The sequence below is a fragment of the Salmo trutta genome, chromosome 39, assembly GCF_901001165.1.
Source record: "Salmo trutta chromosome 39, fSalTru1.1, whole genome shotgun sequence".
In the NCBI taxonomy this organism is placed as follows: domain Eukaryota; kingdom Metazoa; phylum Chordata; class Actinopteri; order Salmoniformes; family Salmonidae; genus Salmo; species Salmo trutta.
This window is the reverse complement of record NC_042995.1, coordinates 14,825,156-14,848,073: the sequence shown is the minus strand read 5'-3', so window position 1 is coordinate 14,848,073 and position 22,918 is coordinate 14,825,156. Positions and strand designations below refer to the sequence as shown.

At 45.6% G+C, this 22,918-nt stretch overlaps 1 protein-coding gene across 2 annotated transcripts in view; it reads right to left on the bottom strand.

Moving 5' to 3' along the window:
- LOC115179195 (E3 ubiquitin-protein ligase Midline-1) overlaps nt 1-21,538 on the bottom strand; it is a 60,222-nt gene extending 38,684 nt beyond the window's left edge. The window contains exon 1 of one of the 2 annotated variants that reach the window (XM_029740564.1): nt 21,357-21,538. The gene's annotated coding sequence lies outside the window, so the exon portion shown is untranslated. Of the gene's footprint in view, nt 1-1,978; nt 2,277-21,356 lie in introns of those variants that run through there. The other variant, XM_029740563.1, reaches the window with a different exon arrangement.
- Between the last annotated feature and the right edge of the window lie 1,380 nt (nt 21,539-22,918).

Below are 22,918 nucleotides of genomic sequence, written 5' to 3'. Positions count from 1 at the left end.
TTCAAGAAAGAATGCTCTCTGGTGGCAACAATGCAGACGTGCAGAAGGACACATCCTTATACATTTGAGCATCTGCTTCTCTGGATCTTGAGAGAGACGACTCTCATCACTACACATTCCATCATTTCCCCCAAAATGGCAACCACCAAACTAAAGTCACACTTTTCCTATTTGAATTGTTCTCGCTCCACTGTGCCGAATGACTATGACTGATCGCTGGAAACTGAAAAACTGTGTTCCTGTCCACACAACTTCCCTGATCGAAGAGGCAGAGCCAAAATCCCAAACAAGTCTCTCGTTGTCAAAGGCTCATTGCAGAAGAAGTTACCATGGACATATTGTTAATGCGTCTATTGGACCAAATAATCAAACAACGCATAAGCATAGGTGCAGAAAAGAAGAAAAAAAACTGTCTGTGGTTCCTTTCCAGCTGGGAGATACCCAGATTGCAATTAGCAAACAGCACAACTGTAATAAACTGAAAATGTGCCACTACTAACTCAAAGATAACAGCTAAGTCACCATCCATCTAATTACCTTATATCAACAAGACACTCAACATGACCAGAAGAACATCAAAGACACGGAAAGCAGAGACAAACAGACAATGCTGTTGTTGCTATATTTATGCCCAGTGACAAACAGAGCAAGTCACAGTGACTCATTCCCACAGTCTGTCATGTCCTATGGCAGGTCAAAGTGGCCCCACGAGAGCTTATCAGACTATGGTCCTCAAGCAGTCGTCTCCACTGACCAAGTCGACTGTGGACCGCTTTATATAACAGGTTGACAAAGCATCAACCATATCTTGAAATCACAGCTCTCCCTTCATGATCAAAGACAATAAATGCAAAGCCTGATCCAAGATATGTTTGTGCTGTCTGTCAACTCATATGGTCATTGTCATGCCAAACATGGACAAATAGATCTGGAACCAGGGGAGAGAAGGTTAGAGGGGCATCTCTGTGCCTTTGACCCACAATACAGTAAGTGAAGGGAAGTGACCATGATAGGTTTGTGCTTAGGGTTCAGGAGTCCTCAGCAGACCGTTGTCAAACGCGTGTTTGGCTGGAAAGGACATGTCGCTGAATGGGCAGATGTGACCTCTGCTTCCCTCCTACTCTGTGTGATCAGTATCACACCATGTTGACGGCAGTATGCTGAGAGGATTTGGAGGAACTCCGAAATGCATGGCATAAACAAACGCACACACGCACACATGCCATCCTCCCAATTGCCTCCCCACCCATGCCGCCCGCATAGTCAGTGTGTGAAATTCTCTTCCATGATTTCTTTTAAAAAGCCCAACAGTTCAGGTTTCTCACACCACACTAACTTTGCGAACACCCCACCGATATCTCTCACCCACTCACATAAAGTCTGCTAAGAGGACAAAAGCTCGTCAGCGTCCCAAAATTAGGTCACACGAAAACGATTGTGGGAGCGAACAGAGGCATCGCTCCCTGCACTGATCCAATCATGACGCGCACCCTCAGGAGTCCCACTGTATTCCTGCTATTAAAAATATTTTACATATCACTGTCCCCTCATCTGAATATGCAAAGCACTACAACAACTACTTATGTTATAACCCCAAACAGCAAACCTATTCTAGTCTCATAAACACAAGAACACAGATGCTGAAGTAAAGTGCATCATACTCAAATTCTGATGATTAATAGGTTATATTGATACAGTAGAATATTCACTAAAGTAACTACCTCTCACAAGTATATGGTGGTAGTCCCATCTGGAAATGTTGCCTATTTAACCTCATGGTCATACTATCATCAGCTCTATAACTGTGATCCCAGTTAGTGATGATTAGAACTCAGCTCTCTCTGTGATATCATCATCACTAAATGTATAGAGCTTTGGAGAGAACTTCTGATGACCCCTGCTTTAAGTAACCAGAGACCCCATAGCCTCAGGGACCACACAACAACATTTCCACACAATCAATCACAGTCCACCTTACCTGCCACATGGTTAAAATCCCATTGTCCATAAACAAAGTGAAATAAGAGAGGAAGAAGAAATGAGAGAGCTGAACTGAGCTGCTGAACCGTCAGGTCAGAAGAGGCCCTTCATTCTCCGTTACAACAGACCAGCTGCAGCAGTAGTAGACCTGCTATACTCCAGTCCGACTGCGGGAACTTTGTGTCAGTGTGCGTCTGTCTCTGGCTGTCACATTGCCTCTCGTGGCATATTTCCTCGCACCCTAAAGCCGCTCCTCTCCCCAGCCCAGTGAGAACACGCAGGCAGGAGGAGGGAATCTAGCTCACCGCTCCGCCTCCCCCTCACTTCCCCCTCCCCCTCCACTCTGTATTCAAATAGCTTAGTGGGCGGCCCTGCTTTAGATGAGCCAATCGGGAGGTACTGTAGCGAGAGCAGGGACAGCCCATGCTGTGCAGTCAGTTGGTACAGTACAGTATGCCTGTTGTGGGATTATAGCATCTGAAATGAAAATGTGTCGATCACCAATCCTGGTTTATAATCTTCTCTCCTTCCTGGTATTGTCCCACTTATAATTTTCACGCTCGTTGCAATCTTGCCAAAGTTCTCTGTCTCTCTTCGTCTCTCTCTTGGTATCTCTCTTGGTATCTCGCTCTCTCTCTTTCTCGCTCTCTTTCTTTCTCTCTCTTTCTCTGTCTCTCTCTCTCTCTCTCTCTCTCAAACACACACACACACATTCATACACACACACACTAGCAAAAGTTAATTGTAGCATGCTGTTTTCTCTCCCCAAATGAAAGAAGGTTAGATTAAAGATTCTGTCCCCAGTCATTTACTTCTGGAGACACGTAGGGCGTTCCTTCTCCCTCAACTTCTACATTATATTGAGTGACTCACTGACCTTATCTTGGGTCACATTCCCCATAGTCACTTGAAAAGTTCAAATCTGCCACCTCCCGTCTAGAATCTGTGCATTTCAAATCAAACGTGTTTGGAAGAAGAATGTAATATGCTTGTATTAGTCAGAAAGAGTTGAAGTTTAAGACCTTGGCTGAATGGAATGAATCAGGGCGCTTGGCTAGTTAAGCACCCTGACCGTGGCATAGATTCTGGCACTTATTTTTAGAGTTGGAACCGGATGTGTAAGGCACAGTTTAAAAATGTACTTTTGAGAAAGACAAGAAAATCTATTTCCATCTAAGGTTACAGTGAGGGAAAAAAGTATTTGATCCCCTGCTGATTTTGTACATTTGCCCACTTACAAAGAAATTATCAGTTTATAATTTTAATTGTAGGTTTATTTGAACAGTGAGAGACAGAATAACAACAAAAAAATCCAGAAAAACGCATGTCAAAAATGTAAATTTTTTTTTTGCATTTTAATGAGGGAAATAAGTATTTGACCCCTCGGCAAAACATGACTTAGTACTTGGTGGCAAAAACCTTGTTGGCGATCACAGAGGTCAGACATTTTTTGTAGTTGGCCACCAGGTTTGCACACATCTCAGGAGGGATTTTGTCCCACTCCTCTTTGCAGATCTTCTCCAAGTCCTTAAGGTTTCGAGGCTGACGTTTGGCAACTCGAACCTTCAGCTCCCTCCACAGATTTTCTATGGGATTAAGGTCTGGAGACTGGCTAGGCCACTCCAGGACCTTAATGTGCTTCTTCTTGAGCCACTCCTTTGTTGCCGTGGCCATGTGTTTTGGGTCATTGTCATGCTGGAATACCCATCCACGACCCATTTTCAATGCCCTGGCTGAGAGAAGGAGGTTCTCACCCAAGATTTGACGGTACATGGCCCTGTCCATTGTCCCTTTGATGCGGTGAAGTTGTCCTGTCCCCTTAGCAGAAAAACACCACCAAAGCATAATGTTTCCACCTCCATGTTTGACGGTGGGGATGATGTTCTTGGGGTCATAGGCAGCATTCCTCCTCCTCCAAACACGGCGAGTTGAGTTGATGCCAAAGAGCTCCATTTTGGTCTCATCTGACCACAACACTTTCACCCAGTTGTCCTCTGAATCATTCAGATGTTCATTGGCAAACTTCAGACGGGCATGTATATGTGCTTTCTTGAGCAGGGGGACCTTGCGGGCGCTGCAGGATTTCAGTCCTTCATGGCGTAGTGTGTTACCAATTGTTTTCTTGGTGACTATGGTCCCAGCTGCCTTGAGATCATTGACAAGATCCTCCCGTGTAGTTCTGGGCTGATTCCTCACCATTCTCATGATCATTGCAACTCCACGAGGTGAGATCTTGCATGGAGCCCCAGGCTGAGGGAGATTGACAGTTCTCTTGTGTTTCTTCCATTTGTGAATAATCGCACCAACTGTTGTCACCTTCTCACCAAGCTGCTTGGCAATGGTCTTGTAGCACATTCCAGCCTTGTGTAGGTCGACAATCTTGTCCCTGACATCCTTGAAGAGCTCTTTGGTCTTGGCCATGGTGGAGAGTTTGGAAGCTGACTGATTGATTGCTTCTGTGGACAGGTGTCTTTTATACAGGTAACAAGCTGAGATTAGGAGCACTCCCTTTAAGAGTGTGCTCCTAATCTCAGCTCGTTACCTGTACAAAAGACACCTGGGAGCCAGAAATCTTTCTGATTGAGAGGGGATCAAATACTTATTTCCCTCATTAAAAGGAAAATCAATTTCTAACATTTTTGACATGCGTTTTTCTGGATTTTTTGTTGTTATTCTGTCTCTCACTGTTCAAATTAACCTACCATTAAAATTATAGACTGATCAGTTCTTGTATCATCACAAAATGTGCTTTTACAGTATATCAGCTAAGCACATTTGATGAAACATGATGTATGGTCTACACAAATGCAAAAACAAATATATTGTACGTTTTAAGACAAAGACTATGTAGCAGGTTTGAGCAGGAGAGAGGTTTCTCTAACTTTGGGAAAAACACTTCGCCAGAATAGCCTCAGTAAATAAGTGGCCATCTCCAGAGTAAGATGATATCCTCCATTTCCCTTAGAGTAAAAAGAAAATCAAACAAAAACCCAGTTCTCTTTGCAACCTTTGGAGAGCTGCTGCTGCTGCTGCTTCTGCTGCTGCTTTGGGATGTGCTGTTGGGTGGAGAGGCCTCTTCAGAAAGCACATGAATACCCACAGTAGAGACTCTTTCTTTAATTAAGCCCACGATAGACCTCCAGTCACAGAGCCTGGCTGGAAAGCCCCCGGCTCGGCTGTAATAACACAATGCACGCCACTCAGCACACAGGCGGAGCTCAGCGTTCTTCAGCCTCCTCAGTGTTCAAGAGACTCTTATACAAGTCAAAAAGGTCATTTATAACAAGGTTGCACCTTGCGTCCTCCAATGTAAAGGACTTTATTCATTGATGCTGTGTTTCTATTCTTTTCTCTGTTCTTCCTGGAAGAACTGCAATCGAATTAGTAGAGGGAAGCAATATCGTCAACCTACACAATGACTGTGGAATCCTTAGTGCAAAGTCATAGTGTACGAAGTACAAATGCCAGCTCTTTCATCCGGATGTGGGCGATTATATTGGTTGAAACTGACAAACATGATTAGCACAAGCTGCTGTTTGGGGTTTCTCTACATTTCTGTCTAGGACGTGTTTTGGGAGCCTTGGTTTTAACATGGTGGAATGCTTGGAATGTTCAGGAGATGGCCTCTTTTCTCTAAGTGAGCACATTAAACGGATAAACCTGACCAGGGCTGTTACCAGATTATTTAGAGGGCACTGCCGCTATGGATAACACACACACACACATTCCCTTCTTATCAACATCTCTCATCTTCCTCCCTGGTCATAACATCTTTACCACTCACATCTATCTCGACTCCCTCCTGCAATGAACTGGTATGGTCTGACAGGGGAGCTCCTACACATGTTAGTGGTAGTTTAATAAAGCTGAGTGGAAATCTAAACCTCTCTGCATAGCTTTGTTGACAAAGCACTCAGAAAGGGGAGGGCACTTTAATACAATTACGCGTCTGCCTCGGGGGAATCACGCTCTAAGGCGTCATGGCCTCAAGGCAAATCCCAAACACATTTCTTCACTTGGTGACTTTCGCCCCTTTAACTGAGTTCAGATGGGCCTTTAAAGAGCATTTTTTACTCTTTGTAGTGATATACGGCCAGTGTTTGCATTTGGCATCTCAACACAGGCACCTAGAAAATGCTTCCCGGGATGGCCCAATATTTTAGATCTAATCACCAAGTTCCACAGATATGCCTGGCTGTGTGGTTCAAGAAGACACAGAGAGAAAGAACATTTATCAGCTGAAAGGACCAGACATTCTCTGTTTGCTGTGTTATGTTGTTCAAGGACTTCCTATGAGTCGGCTGTGGTTGCTAGGCAATAACCAATAATTGGACACAAACTGAATGAAATGACCGCTCAGGGATGAATTAAGTGGTCAATAATGACTATAACCAGTGATGACTGCATTCTCCTCTCTGCCAATGGATACAAACCAGTGAGATAGCCTACAAGAGATGAATGGAAATACAACATCAATATCTTTAGCATCATGAATTTATGGTTCAGTAGACGTCCTGATGCTAAATCAAATCCAGCGGTGAACAGTGCATTGCACAGTGAAAATAGTTTGCGGGGATGCTGGAAGTGTTGGCAAACACACACACACACACACACACACACACACACACACACACACACACACACACGCCCCTCGCCCGGCACTGAACTCAGCTGTCGTTCTCTGTCACACAAGGGAAATCCAGTTCACACACACACACACAGATGCGTGTGCACAGACACACACACATATGGGTACAAGCATGCATGCACACACACACACACACACACACACACACACACACACACACACACACACACACACACACACACACACAGAGAGACACACACACACACTTCAACACTGGCATGTCACACAGCATCACCATTTGCTCACAGTAGGAACAGTATTACAAAGAGAACTCAAACTGTCAAACACGTCCTCTCCGCTCTCGCCATCACTGACACTAGCTAGACTCCGGCAAGGACATATTGAGTGAAATAAGGTTTTGGACCCTGTCATAGTGTGATGTGCTATAATCCTCTGCATCCTCAATCTAGTGACATAAATACTGTATATGTTTCATGTATTTACTATGACTTACTATGATTACAGCAGAACTGTGATGTGCCAAACCCATTACGACAGCCAGCTAATCCTTTTTTAACACGCATCGTACGTAGGCACTATTTGTCGAGTGCCCATGTAAGCTGTGACGCTTGAAGTTATTAGAGATGAAATAATTAAAAAGAGAAAGGATATCTAATGAACGCATCACTCATATCCAGTGTGGAGGAGTGAGCACTGGGCGTTTGTTCAGCCAATCTGAACGTATACGATACAACACAGTTTATAAGACAGTTATAACACGTCTTATAATAATTTAGAACATTGTTATAATGACTTCAAAGAATAAGTCAAAGAGGACGAATATGGATGGGAGAAGACTAAGTTCCCAGGCGGGCTACCACCTATACCATACGCCCTCGCAAGCAACATCCCACACAAAAATATCCAGGTGTATACAAATGCAAGTTCATGAATAAGTCATGAATAACTCAGTCACTCTAACCTCGCTGTTCCCCTAACAGTGGAGCTAGAAGTAATGCAGTGTGTAATGTGACGGCCCGTTAGGGATAGACGTGATTTATCTCTCCTTCAAAACAGAGAACAAGAGGTCTATACCCTCGGCTAGCTCAGAACTGGAATATCTCACTTCGCTCTTCACTAATACGAAAGTTATGTATCATCTTTAGGCATCAAAGACAGAGAGATGGGAGAGACGGCAGAGAAATGCATAATGGGGCTAAGAGATGAAGGCGTAGGAACATTCATCAGAGTCATGCATTTTACATGAGCGGACATGGGGTAGCTATGGCAGAGGAATTAAAAATGGTGATGAGCGACCATTAGGTCGCGTGATCCATTGATACGCCCTCGAGCCAGGCTATAGTCGTGGATCCTATCAAAATCTCGAATGACTAATTTTCCTTAAATTCTGCATTCCAAAAGTTCTGAATAGGGTCCAAACTAAACAAAAAGTTCTAAGGATCTCAATGGGAAGTCAAACAATGGGTTTCTTTCACCTGAAATAGTTTTAACCCTGAACAGTTAAGTCTGAAAGGTCTAATGCAGCCGTTTTTATCTCAATATCAAATCATTTCTGGGTAACAATTAAGTACCTTAACATGATATTTCTCATTAAAATGGTCAAAAAGAAACAAAAAAAAGCCTCTTAGCAAAGAGCAATTACTCAAGCAATAACTTAGCTAGGACTATCTAGGTGTGGTCTGAGTAGGGAGGGGAACTCCCTTTTCATTGATCTATTCTCTAAAACCTAAGGTTTTTCGGCTGTCCCCATAGGATAACCCTTTGAATAACCCTTTTTGGTTCCAGGTAGAATCCTTTTGAGTTCCATGTACAACCCTTTCCACAGAGGGTTCTACATGGAACCCAAACGAGTTCTACCTGGAACCAAAAAGGGTTTTCCTATGGGGACAGCTGAAGAACCCTTTCAAAACCCTTTTTTCTAAGAGTGTGTAAACTAATTTACCACCTGTTGATGTCGCCAGGCAGGCCAAAACTCCATTCCACCAAAACAGGCTAAAATTTCAGGTGGTCTTTTCAAACAGCTCTTAAACTAAAAGGACATTATCATAATGTTCATAATTTCACAGTATTACTCCAACCTCATAGTGTGGAAATATATATAAAATGAAGAAAAATCAAATTTTTGACTGCACTGGGCCTTTAACAGATTCGGACTCAGACTAAAGGCAAACTAAGCACTTTATCTGTATTCTTTTTACATCGAAAAACTAAATCAATAAACCACCTATAGCATAGCCTTTGTCCATCAAACGTTGCATTGTAGGCCTCTATCAAGACAGAATGTGATGTTTTGTTCTTGAAACACGTTACAGAATTCACCATAGGCCACATACTGATTTCACATCACTTCCCTTGGCACACCGTGGCTTTGTTGTCTCACAACTTGTTATCCGCTAACGAAGAAAGATGCTTTCTGATTGGTGGCCATGCAATGCAACCTTGACACTTCCTCTCAGCGTGTGTTCATGCACAGGATGGATATCAAATTAGTCCAAATGGATTGTGTGGATGGAAAACAACATTGAGTGGTTGCTGCATCGAGCTGTGGAGACAACAGGGTGTGTCCATAGTCGATAGTGTGGAACGAGTGGCGTGAAAGCATGATCAAGTCAGCACAGTGTCACCCTTCCATGGACTAGATGTGTGTTAACACATTACATTAAGTTGCACTTGTGACACTCTTGTGACGTTTAACAATAAGTGGATCTTCTATCGGTGTACTAATGCTGAAATACTGTATGCGTTAAGATCATCATTACCGCAATGTTGTTACTAGGGCAATTGCAGTGTTACTACACGGGTATAAGAGCAGCCTAATGTATAGTGTTAGCTGAATTTCATAAATATACCTTGTTAAGGTAACCCGTCCCATATGAATTCTAAATGGTTTACTAATTGACCATTTATTTGACAATTAACTTGGGTGTTAGGCCCTTCAGGGAAATGATATATCTAATATGCCAGGACTGCCCACCAAAGCCCTTGCATTTAATATTATTGTCCCCTTGAGCCTGTTCTATCACAGTGGAGATTAGGGGAAATTGATAACAAAATTACATTTCCCCAGGACCAATAGTGGCCTCTCTGCATTAATGAGATTAAACACGGCTTAGCTGTGTGTACACACACCTTGCATTTCAATGTACTGTGATGGTCTCCCTCCATAGACTGGGTCAAATGGGTCCACAAACACAACGAATAATTACAAAGCACAGCAGATTGTCAGCAGCAAAAAACATGGAGAAGGTTATCTAAGATGATGTTTCAGTGCTCGAGTTCAGGTAAGAATAAATGTGTAACCTTGCTGTAGTTTCACCCTAGTGGCAAGATGAAATAGGGAAATACATTGATTGTCTTCTTTCCTTTTAAGTAAACATATGTTTTCTAAAGGCTAGGAGACAATCAATACTGTTCTTTCTGTACTCGCTTCTCCTCTCTTTTATCCTGGGCTATCGTCTAGCCTACTGTAGCTTGAAAAAAAATCTATTGCTCTGTTGTATAAATGCAGCGCCATTGACTGAAAACATCATCCAATTGAATATCCAGTTAACGCCGACAGCTGTGTACACAGACTCCATCTGCGCCTTTTGTCAATGCAACATTTTCTAAAATCATGTTGGCACAAAGCCTAAAATCAACCAGTTCAAATCAAGTGTGCACTTGAGAAACAATAACCCTACATGATGGCGTTAGGCCCTTGTAAAGTCAACTCAGATACTTTGATTAGGCTAATACGGGTACTGTCTGAGGTCAATGATTTGCCCTGGGTCTAAGTAAAGACGTTCACACCAAAATATATTTGCAGTTATCAGTTTCTGCTCTAAGATCTCTCAGGTTGTTTCTGCTATATATTGAAGGTGTCAAACGTGTTCTAGTCAACAAACCTCCACAGCAGCTTCCTATCATGTCCCTGTATACCCAAAGACTGACATCGCACTTTCATTAGATAGTGATGTGAAACCGGCCTCAGGGTAAAGTCACTGACCATTTTGTTTGTGGCAGGAGCATAGCTGGTTTAATAGCCATGACATTGAAGCTAAAGACAATTTTGCACAACGCCATCACAGAGGTAAACATACTACGACTGTCCTCTGCTACTGTCCTCAGCATAGATCTGGAAAAGGGTGGCCACTGCATCTTTCCCAAGCCTACAAACTTTAATGAGTAGGTGCGGGTGGAAGAATAGAACTAAATATCCACCCTCCACCACAGTAAATTGGATTTGCTTGGTTTTCTCTAGTCTGTCTTTGCCAAGAGGTACGTTCTAGTGTCATGTCTGGTCACGCGGAACACAAACCACCCTTCACACAGTCCAGTAACCCCACAGTGTAGAAGAGAAAGGCCCTCACAAACAAACCACTTTTAGTTCTATTGAAAACTCCAGCATTCTTTACTCAAGTGGGAAACTGTGTGATGTGGAGGAGCCAGAGAATGGCTGCCAGACACTGGAAGCCACAGCAGGGGGAGAGGATAGATTTTCAGCAGGAATTTGGGAGACTGGCTGGCCATGAATAGATCTGAGACACTGCTGGTCGCCCATGCCAAGGCCTTGCTTGGAAACGGTGGTGTTTCTACCATGGCAACAAGGGAGTTGGTTTATTAAAACCGGACCACAGTAATTAGACTAAAGAGGGACAGTCCCTCTTTAGTCTAATTACTGTGGTCCGATGTGAACTTGCCTTTGCCTTGTTGACAACTGCGAACCAGTGTGGCATCTTCCCTTGTAGGCTTTGACTAACAACATATAGCAGTCGTATGTAAGGGAATATCTGTATCATTTATTTTACAAATAGGTCAGCTTGGGTACAGAGGTTAAATATCACCATTTTGACATTTAATGAGACCATGTTGTCATTTGAACTGAAACTGATCCCACCAAAGTAATATGAATACATTCTCCATTTTGTTTTTACTGTTTGGGGGATGGCCATGACTTGCTGATGGAATTTATTTGTCAAGTATACAAAGACAAAGCCTTTGTATAACAGCATCACTTTCTCTGTGTTTCTATGTTAACGGTCTCAGCAGTGTGATCAACCACAGCTCTGTTCCATGCCTCAGGTCCAGAACTGTCACTCCCTGACTTTGTCACGACTGCCTCAACTCTGTGTGTCAACTAGAATCAGGAATTTTCTGAAGCGAAGGGCAGACTGAAGCTATTCAAATCTATAAATACAAATGTAGAATTTCAATTTGAGTCAGTTTGCTACAGTAGGAAATTATTCCTGCAGCAACAGGAAATGTGAATTATCATGTAGATTATAATTAATGGACGTTTTTGTAGGGGTTGATACATTTGATACATTAGGGCAAATCAAGTTTGACATTTTAAAGTGGAAATTGCAAAGTTTAGAAGCCTTTTTAAACCTTGAATACACTACAAGTTAGAATTTCCTGCTATGCAGGAAATTCTCAGCAACAAAACAGCAATCAAATTAAGGTCCTACATGTCACGTTCTGACCAGTAAAGGGGTTATTTGTTATTGCAGTTTGGTCAGGACGTGGCAGGGGGTGTTTGTTTTATGTGGTTCGGGGTTTGTTGGGATATGTGTTTATGTAGAGGGGTGTTTGTTTAGAGTGTTCCGGGGTTTTGGTTAATGTTCAGTTAGTATATTTCTATGTTCTAGTCTAGTCTTTCTATTTCTATGTTTAGTTGATGGGGTTGACCTTCAATTGGAAGCAGCTGCTCTTCATTGCTTCTAATTGAAGGTCTTATTTAGGAGGGGTGTTTTTGTCATGGGATTTGTGGGAAGTTGTTTTGCACTGCTAGGGTTAGCCTGCAAAACTGTTTAGCTGTCATTCGTTTTCTTGTTTTTGTTACGTGTTCAAGTTTATTAAAATAAACGTTAAAATGAGCACTCAACCCGCTGCGCCTTGGTCTACTCCATACGACGACCGTTACAGAACTTCCCACCACCAAAGGACCAAGCAGCGGGGGAAGGAGCAGCAGAGGAACTATATGGACTATGGGGAATCATGGACATGGGAGGAAATTCTGGACGGGGCTGGACCATGGCACCAGGCTGGTGAATACCGTCGTCCACCGGAGGAAATAGAGGCAGCCAAGGCAGAGCGACAATGCTATGAGGCATTATACGCGCCGAGGGGCAAGTACAAGAGGCACCCCCAAGAAATGTTTTGGGGGGGGCACACGGGTAGTTTGGCTGGGCCAAGGGTGAGCCCTAAGCTAACTCCCCATGCTTATTATGGGGAGCATATGGAGTGGAGAGTGGAGTCGGAGTATGCGGAAGTGCGCACAATCTCGCCCATGCACACGCACAGTCCTGATGGTTGCCGTGCGTAGAGCAGGCGTAGGGTAGCCTGGGCCTAGGAGGCGCACCGGTGGCCAGATGCGCTGCGCAGGCATTCTCCTCCAGGCTGGATGCCCACTCTAGCACGGCACTTGCCCCTCGCAAGTGCCGTGCTAGAGTGGGCATCCAGCCTGGAGGAGAATGCCTGCGCAGCTCATCTGGCCACCGGTGCGCCTCCTAGGCCCAGGCTACCCTACGCCTGCTCTACGCACGGCAACCATCAGGCCTCTGCACAGCCCAGTTCGCCCTGTGCCAGCACTCCGCTTGTGCAGGGCTGCTATTACCATCCAGCCAGGATGGGTTGTGCAGGAGGTGCGCTCCAGACCTCCAGTGCTTACCCATCTCCTGGTGTATCCAGTTCCCGCTCCTCGCACTAGCCCTGAGGTGCGTGTCTCCAGTCTGGCATGTCCAAAGCCAGCACCACGCACCAGGCCTCCAGTGCGTCAGCCCAGTCTAGTACGTCCTGTTCCCGCTCCTCGCACTAGCCTTGGGGTGCATGTCACCAGTCTGGTACCTCCACTACCAGCCCCACGCACAAGGCCTCCAGTGCGTCAGCCCAGTCCAGCTCGTCCTGCTCCTCGCACTAGCCCTGTGGTGAGTGTAAATAGGCTGGCGCTTCCTAAGCCAGCCCCACGCATCAGGCCTTCAGTGCGCAGTCCCCGTCTAGAGCTTCCGGCAACAGTGCCTCGTCCAGAGCTTCCAACGACAGTGCCTCGTCCAGCACTTCCGGCAACAGTGCCCCGTCCAGAGCGTCCAACGACAGTGCCCCGTCCAGAGCTTCCGGCGACAGTGCCCCGTAGAGAGACGGCCCACAGTTTGGAGCCAGCAGAGACAGCCCACAGTTCGGAGCCAGCAGAGACGGCCCACAGTTCGGAGCCAGCAGAGACGGCCCACAGTCCCGAGCCGAGAGAGACGGCCCACAGTCCGGAGCCGAGAGAGACGGCCCACAGTCCGGAGCCGAGAGAGACGGCCCACAATCCGGAGCCGAGAGAGATGGCCCACAGTCCGGAGCCGAGAGAGACGGCCCACAGTCCGGAGCCGAGAGAGACGGCCCACAGTCCGGAGCCGAGAGAGACGGCCCACAGTCCGGAGCCGAGAGAGACGGCCCACAGTCCGGAGCCGAGAGAGACGGCCCACAGTCCGGAGCCGAGAGAGACGGCCCACAGTTCGGAGCCGAGAGAGATGGCCCACAGTCCGGAGTCGGCGCAGCGAGAATCGCGCTACAGTCCGGAGTCGGCGCAGCCAGAGTCGCCCTTCAGCCCGAGGTCTCCAGCGACGCGCATCAGCCTGAGGTCTCCAGCAATGCACATCAGCCCGAGGAGGTCTTCAGCGATGTGCCATAGCCCAGAGACTTCGGGAGGGGTAATATTTAATGGGTATTTAGCGGGGGTGGACAGGTTAGGTTGGGGAGAAAGGCCGGAGCCTGATCCACCTCCATAGTAGGTGGGATGGGGAGGGGGGGTGTAGCACAAGAACCGTCGGTGACGGTGGCCACCCTCCCTTTAGTTTGGGATTATTTTTTTGGGGGGGGGGGGTATTTTTGTGTTTTTTGTTTAGGTGCATCCAGGGTCTGCACCTTTGGGGGGGCGGTACTGTCATGTTCTGACCAGTAAAGGGGTTATTTGTTATTGTAGTTTGGTCAGGACGTGGCTGGGGGTGTTTGTTTTATGTGGTTCGGGGTTTGTTGGGATATGTGTTTATGTAGAGGGGTGTTTGTTTAGAGTGTTCCGGGGTTTTGGTTAATGTTCAGTTAGTATATTTCTATGGTCTAGTCTTTCTATTTCTATGTTTAGTTGATGGGGTTGACCTTCAATTGGAAGCAGCTGCTCTTCATTGCTTCAAATTGAAGGTCTTATTTAAGAGGGGTGTTTTTGTCATGGGATTTGTGGGAAGTTGTTTTGCACTGCTAGGGTTAGCCTGCAAAACTGTTCAGCTGTCATTCGTTTTCTTGTTTTTGTTACGTGTTCAAGTTTATTAAAATAAACGTTAAAATGAGCACTCAACCCGCTGCGCCTTGGTCTACTCCCTTTGACGGCCGTTACACTACATCTATATGTCTGAGCCCAAGCAGTCCCATTTCACAGTTTCTCTCAGAGGACAAACATTAGCTCGAGGTCAACTGAGAAGTCTGAATAAGAAAGTACATCTTTTCACAAGTAAATAAAGAGTTCCAGACAGCTATCCTACCTTTCATCGGTTTCCCAAGAGCATATTACCTTCCTGACCTCGAAGTGTTAAGAAATATTTCATATTGTATCTTATCACTCCCTTGGGACTAGCTGATGGTGTTATATGTTTAGATGAGGGGGTGGAAGGAGGAAGCAGGCCCCTGCACTAATACACTTATCTTGTCATCCAATATTTATGTTAGGACACATTCTGCCGTGCTATAACAATGGACCCAGGGCAGAACCGTGTGAAAAGTAGAGAGCAGCCACACAGAAAAACACCAATACTGAATATTAAAACTGAGGTTGTAGCCACCAATTCGGACTCTTTATTTGATGTGCACTCTGTATACCTACCAAGCATGTGTATTATTGATGTTAATAAACTGGGTGGGACTAGCCCTGCTCTAATTACATTGGTAAGCAGTTTATAATAGCAATAAGGCATCTCTGGGGTTTGTGGTATATGGCCAATATACCACGGCTAAGGGCTGTATCCAGGCGCACATAAGAACAGCCCTTAGCCGTGGTATATTGGCCATACACCTCACCTGCCATACACCGGGCCTTATTGTTTAAATGTATGTACACTGTGTGGGTTACTCATCAGCTGTCTTGACTGAAACTCACTTCAAATGTCATTGAGTTGCACTGAATCAAAATACTCGATAAAAGCATCCTACATATAATGACAACCAAGTGGAAAAGGGTCAAGGTGACATTTATGATTCATTTGTAGTTCTATGTGGAATTTACAATTAGGCCTTGATGAATAAAGTATCCTGGGAGTTTCAAAGTGCTTCAGCCCTAAAGGAAAAATCCACCCAAACAACTAATTCCTATAATTTATAGTGTTAAATAACACTAACACGTTTTTTCTTCATAATACAGTTGGTAGCAACATGAAAATCGTGGAAATTTGGCCCAGCTCAAGTTGACTACAAAACCCACAATGCAATGCGCTCTCTATGGGCTGGACTGCAAACATAGCTACATACGATAATACCAAAGTTAATATCATTATGTGAGTAGCTAGTTAGCTGTAAAACCACTTAAACAATCTGCTGTCTATTTAAGAGTCTACAATCTCACCATGTTCAGCCTGCAGATAAATGTGCCTCGCAGAATGGAGTCTGACATTCACAACAGAACCATGCAATGCGCCCTGGACTGAAGAGGCAGACAAATAGGAGATATTATGTGGGCCTCCTGTTCAATTACACATTTCTCAATGTGGGAATATCGCAAAAATATGATCAATGGCTCATTCGAGAGAAGACATCCTCCCGAGTTATGACATCAGCCAGTATTGAAATCTGACATGTATGATAGATGTTTTCACGGTCTAAAAGTCATATTCCTATTAACTTCCTGTCATGGTTGTTGTAAGAGACGGACCAAGGCGCAGCGTGTGTTGAGTTCCACATATTTATTTAAAGTGAAACTTTAAAGTACCCCCCCCAAAGGTGCGGACTCCGGCCGCAAAACCTGAAACCAAATAGGGAGGGTAGGGGGGGTGACTAGTGTCGGTGGCAGCTCCGGTGCGGGTTGCCGCCAATGCCCAGACCCCGGATCCGGCCATGGCGCCGGGCTGAACGGCGTGCCTGGACTGGGCATCGGTGCAGAGGAAGGCTCCGTCCTTGGAGCGGTACTGGGTGCCGTGCCTGGACTGGGCACTGGCACAGAGGAGGGCTCCGGCCATGGAGCTGGGTTGAACGCCGTGCCTGGACTGGGCACCGGCGCAGAGGAAGGCTCCGGCCATGGAGCTGGGTTGGCCGCCGTGCCTGGACTGGGCACCAGCGCAGAGGAAGGCTCCGGCCTTGGAGTGGGACTGGACGCCGTGCCTGGACTGGGCACCGGCGCAGAGGAAGGCTCCTGCCATGGAGCAGGACTGGACGCCGTGCCTGGACTGGGCACCGGCGCAGAGGAAGGCTCCTGCCATGGAGCGGGACTGGAGGCCGCGCCTGGACTGGGCACCGGCGCAGAGGAAGTCTCCTGCCATGGAGCAGGACTGGACATCGTGCCTGGACTGGGCACCGGCGCAGAGGAAGACTCAGGCCTTGGAGCTGGACTGGACGCCGTGCCTGGACTGGGCACCGGCGCAGAGGAAGGCTCCAGCCATGGAGCGGGACTGGACGCCGTGCCTGGACTGGGCACCAGCGCAGAAGAAGGCTCCGGCCATGGCACCGGCGCAGGAAGCTCCGGGCCGTGGACCGTCACTGGAAGCTCCGGACCGTTGACCGTCACTGGAAGCTCCGGGCCGTTGACCGTCACTGGAAGCTCCAGGCCGGAGCGGCACACTGGAGGCCTAGTGCGTGGAGCCGGTACAGGTGGCACCGGACTGGTGACACGCACTTCAGGGAAAGTGCGGGGAGCTGGCACAGGACGTACCGGACTGGGAAGGCGCTCTGGAAGCCTGGTGCGTGGAGCCGGCACACGTGGCACCGGACTGGTGACACACACTTCAGGGTGGGTGCGGGGAGCTGGCACAGGACGTACCGGACTGGGAAGGCGCACTGGAGTCCTGATGCATGGAGCCGGCACAGGTGGCACCGGACTGTTGACACGCACTTCAGGGATGGTGCGGGGAGCTGGCACAGGACTCACCAGACTGCTGACAGGTTCTTCAGGTCGAATGTTATGCAGAACACACCTGTACAACATCTCTCTCTCTCCCAACTTCTCCATCGCCTCCCTGATGGTCTCTGGCTCTTCAGGACGAGTGCGGAGAGCTGGCACAGATGGCACCGGACTGATGACCCGCTCTTCAGGGTGAGTGCGAGGAACCAGCACAGGACATACCGGGCTGGGGAGGCGCACTGGTGGCCTGGTGCGTGGAGCCGGCACAGATGGCACCGGACTGATGACACGCTCTTCAGCACGCCTGCACTGCAGCCTACTCCTCGCCAACATCATTCTCCAATATCCCTCCTCACATTGCTCCATCGACTCCCAGGCGGGCTCTGGCTCTGTCCTTGGGTCGACCGACCACTTCTCTATCGCCTCCCTGACGGTCTCTGGCTCTTCCCTCTGGTCAGCCGCCAGCTTCATGTGCCCCCCCCCCCAAAAAAAAATATTTGGCTTGTGTGGCCGCGGTCCCCGGCGTCGTCGCTGTCCTTCCATGCCTCTTTACGACTCCCACCAAGGAAGGGTCTCGTGTCCTCCCATGACTTCTTCCCATGTCCAAAACTCCTTTACCTCGTGCACACGCTGCTTGGTCCTCTTTTGGTGGGATATTCTGTCATGATTGTTGTAAGAGACGGACCAAGGCTCAGCGTGTGTTGAGTTCCACATATTTATTTAAAGTGAAACTTCTTCAACAAAACAAATAACAAGCAACAAAACGTGACTGCGTGGTGCAAGCACAAAACCAAACAATATCCCACAAACACAAGTTGGAGAAATGGCTACCTAAATATGATCCCCAATAAGAGGCAACGATTACCAGCTGCCTCTAATTGGGAACCATACAAAACACCAGCATAGAAATATTGAACTAGAACACCCCCTAGTCACGCCCTGACCTACTACACCATAGAGAACCAAGGGCTCTCTATGGTCAGTGCGTGACACTTCCAGTCTAGTGAGAGCGACTTTATCACAGTGCTACGTCATACCGGCAGGATTTCTGCCTGCTTGAACGCCAAAAACTCAGATACACATGAAAACATGAAATGACCCCGGGAATTGATAGTACATCGCTCAGAGATGCACAAAAACAATATAACATTCAAAATGGGTAAATCTTTCATCTATAATTGACCAAAAAAGACCAGAAGTTAGGTCAGAATTGTGTGTCTCTGTGTTCCTTTGTTGTTAGGTAGCCTAGGGGTTTAGAGCGTTGGGCCAGTAACCAAAAGATCGCTGGTTTGAATCCCCAAGCCAAATAGGTGAAAAGTCTGATGATGTGCCCTTGAGCAAGGCACTTAACCTTAATTGCTCCTGTACAGTAAGTTGCTTTGGATAAGATTGTCTGCTAAATGACTTAACCTGTTTGGGATAGGGGGCAGTATTTTCACGGCCGGATAAAAAACGTACCCGATTTAATCTGGTTACTACTCCTGCCCAGAAACTAGAATATGAATATAATTTGTAGATTTGGATAGAAAACATTCTAAAGTTTCTAAAACTGTTTGAATGGTGTCTGTGAGTATAACAGAACTCATATGGCAGGCCAAAACCTGAGAAGATTCTATACGGGAAGTGCCCTGTCTGACCATTTCTTGTCCTTCTTTAGCCTCTTTATCAAAAATACAGGATCTCTGCTGTAACGTGACATTTTCTAAGGCTTTCATTGGCTCTAGGAAGGCGCCAGAAAGTGGAATGATAGCTCTGCAGTCTCTGGGTGAAAAACAGCAGGGGTTTTGGAAAGTGGTCCTTCTGGTGTGCGCGTGCATGTGACGACTCCATGTTTTTCTTTCTCTCTTTGAACGAATACGTCGTCGCCCGGTTGGAATATTATCGCTATTTTACGAGAAAAATCCCATAAAAATTGATTTTAAACAGCGTTTGACATGCTTCGAAGTACGGTAATGGAATATTTTGATTTTTTTTGTCACGAAACGTGCCGGCGCGTCAACTTTCGGATAGTTACCTGAACGCACAAACAAAACGGAGCTATTTGGATATAACTATGGATTATTTCGAACCAAAACAACATTTGTTGTTGAAGTAGAATTCCTGGGAGTGCATTATGATGAAGAACAGCAATGGTAATCCAAGTTTTCTTATAGTAAATCTGAGTTTGGTGATTGCCAAACTTGGTGGGTGTCAAATTAGCTAGCCGTGATGGCCGGGCTATCTACTCAGAATATTGCAAAATGTGCTTTCACCGAAAAGCTATTTTAAAATCGGACACCGCGATTGCATAAAGGAGTTCTGTATCTATAATTCTTAAAATAATTGTTATGTTTTTTGTCAACGTTTATCGTGAGTAATTTAGTAAATTCACCGGAAGTTTTCGGTGGGTATGCTAGTTCTGAACAAAACATGCTAATGTAAAAAGCTGGTTTTTGATATAAATATGAACTTGATTGAACAAAACATGCATGTATTGTATAACATAATGTCCTAGGAGTGTCATCTGATGAAGATCATCAAAGGTTAGTGCTGCATTTAGCTGTGGTTTTGGTTTTTGTGACATATATGCTAGCTTGAAAAATGGGTGTGTGATTATTTCTGGCTGGGTACTCTCCTGACATAATCTAATGTTTTGCTTTCGTTGTAAAGCCTTTTTGAAATCGGACAATGTGGTTAGATAAAGGAGAGTCTTATCTTTCAAATGGTGTAAAATGGTCATATTTTTGAGAAATTGAAATTATAGCATTTTTAAGGTTTTTCGTATTTCGCGCCAACAAAAAATGTAAGACTAAATTTATCCCAGCTCAGTTGCAGGGGTTCAGAAAAAGCCTGACAACATGGTCTTGCAGATGAGTGCAAAATTAAAACCATTTGTCCTTGAGCGCTGTACATTCTTGTATTAGATTGTTATACAATTCAGCAATGAGCATGTCATTCAAGTGGTATTTACACAAACCCTGATTCTGGCAAACCTCTGAAGATAAATCTCTTGAAAAAGGCACAATATATGATTGCTCCAAGAGTATTTGCCCTTTTCAGAGTCCTTCTGGCTGCTGCCTGTGAGAATACAAATAGGCCAAAGCCTTATCCCAACGAAACAAAGACTTGGGTCATTATATTAGACATCAGTCAGGCAAGACTGGAATTATGGTCCCAATACGAATTAATCTGAAAAATGTCCTCTGCATGAAAGCTAACATCACTTGGATGTTTGTTTCAACATGCAAAGCAATTGCCTACCTGTTTCAGCCACAATAGTAGGACATCAAATTTTCCATTGAAATGAACGTGTTATAATGTTCTCAATAACTGTACTGCAAAATGAATCAGCAAAGTAATAGGTTTATTTATTATTGAATCTATGGTATTTGTAGTCTCTAATGTATACAGTCCAATCAGTCAATTTCAAAGTTGTTTTTGGACATAAATTTGCATATAGTTACATCAAAGTATTTGCACTTTTATTTACTTTGTCTTACTGAATCTGAATCAATTTGAAGTACATCTCAATGCCGTGCTCCAGAAGTCTATCCCAGCCAATGTCAGACCCGAAGAATGGAAGCCACAGACAGAATAACAACAACGTACACGTGCAGGCGCCTCCCATGCCCAAGCACATGGAGCCCCCGAAACACAACTCCCCGTGTTTGACCAAACAAACTCCAATAGCCCACAAGGATGGCCCTGAACAAATGAAGAAGTACTTACATTCAAGACTCTTTCGTGATCCTCCAAACGAGAACAGACAAGCATAGGATGACCAACCTGGGAAAACAATGAAGCACGGCACGATAGAGAGAGAAAGAGAGAGAGAGAGAGAGAAAGAGAGAGAGAGAGACGGAGCCACGTATCCAACGGGCACTCAAAACACAACATGAGTGATCAAGCCTCCTCAGTGACTCTTTCTCTCTGTTGTTCTCCCCCTCCTCTCCTTCTCCTCCTCCCTTCCCCCTTCCCCCTGACTCGCACTTGTCGAGTTGCTCAGGAGAGCGTGAAGCAGGTTGGAGAGACCAGTGCTTTGAGTGCTTTATCATGTGGTTTGGACCTCTCATTCCCATTATGCGGAACATTGAGAGTTGAGCTGCCTGCTCCTCCACTACTCTCCCCCACCTTCCCTCTTCCGACTGTCCCATTTGTTGACTTCAGACTGGGACACAAAAGAGCGGGAAACCTCAGGGGGGATATGCTACTGATTGTCTTGACACTTAGCAGACTTAGCGCCAATGGTTTGTCCTGCTATCTATATCACTCTTTCTTATAAACATGGTGGACACAGTGCACCAGCTCTTTCCTACATGGGCTTGATCCTTTTTAAAACACTTGTTAACTCTGAACATTTATCATGTGCTTCTTATAAACCTACTTATAAAACTACTCTTAACTGCGAACTGTTATAATAAACAGTAAACCTTTTTAAAATATATGTTTTTGTAAAGTGTAAACTTAACTATACCTGAATATAAAGTGTAAACTCCCTCAACTTGAAGTGTGTGTATCATGGGGTATTCCAGACAGTCCTTGAAGGCAGAGGGATCAGCTGGGGTTTTCTTTCCCTTATTGTTCCTGATGATAATCAAGCTCTCTGTAGCGTCACCCACTGACTTGGAAAACATGCTATTGCCTCTGGGTAAAACTAGGCCAAAATATTTTTGCAGCAGATTGCAGGATTTAGGAATTACAAGTATGAGGTGCGCTCCGCCCCAGCATGCCTGCAGTTTGATTGACAATCGGGGTTCAACATTACCCACCAGAGCTTCAGCTTAATGTCCTGTAGTTCTGGAGCGAGATCCAAAATGACCGCTTTAGACATCTGTGAAAAGCAATAATATTTTGTACCCCCTGATAACACAGGCTGGGGATTTGAGTTACCCTTAGCGGTGCCAGCAGTGCAAACCTCTTACAAGCTCAGGAACATAGTGAAGCTGCAACTAGACAGCCCAATTTCCCCAAAGGCTAGGCAGGACATGGACCTGATTTCGCTAGTATCCCTCCACCCACACGTGCAGACACATGAGAGATAGTCCAACAATGTGTTCAGTTAGATTACAGTTGGTTTAATCTTATCCCAACAAAGCTAACAGAATAGGCCCACCCAACATAAAACAGTTATTTTCATAATAGGGTTTACACAGTAGGGATGCAACATGGAATCTGATAGCTGGATCAGTTGAGAAGTACTCTAGAGGCTAGCTAGACAAAGACGACTCACTAAGTTTACCATCGGGACAGTGATTGCATTGCTCTAATGCTAAACAAGCAGCATAAGCGAG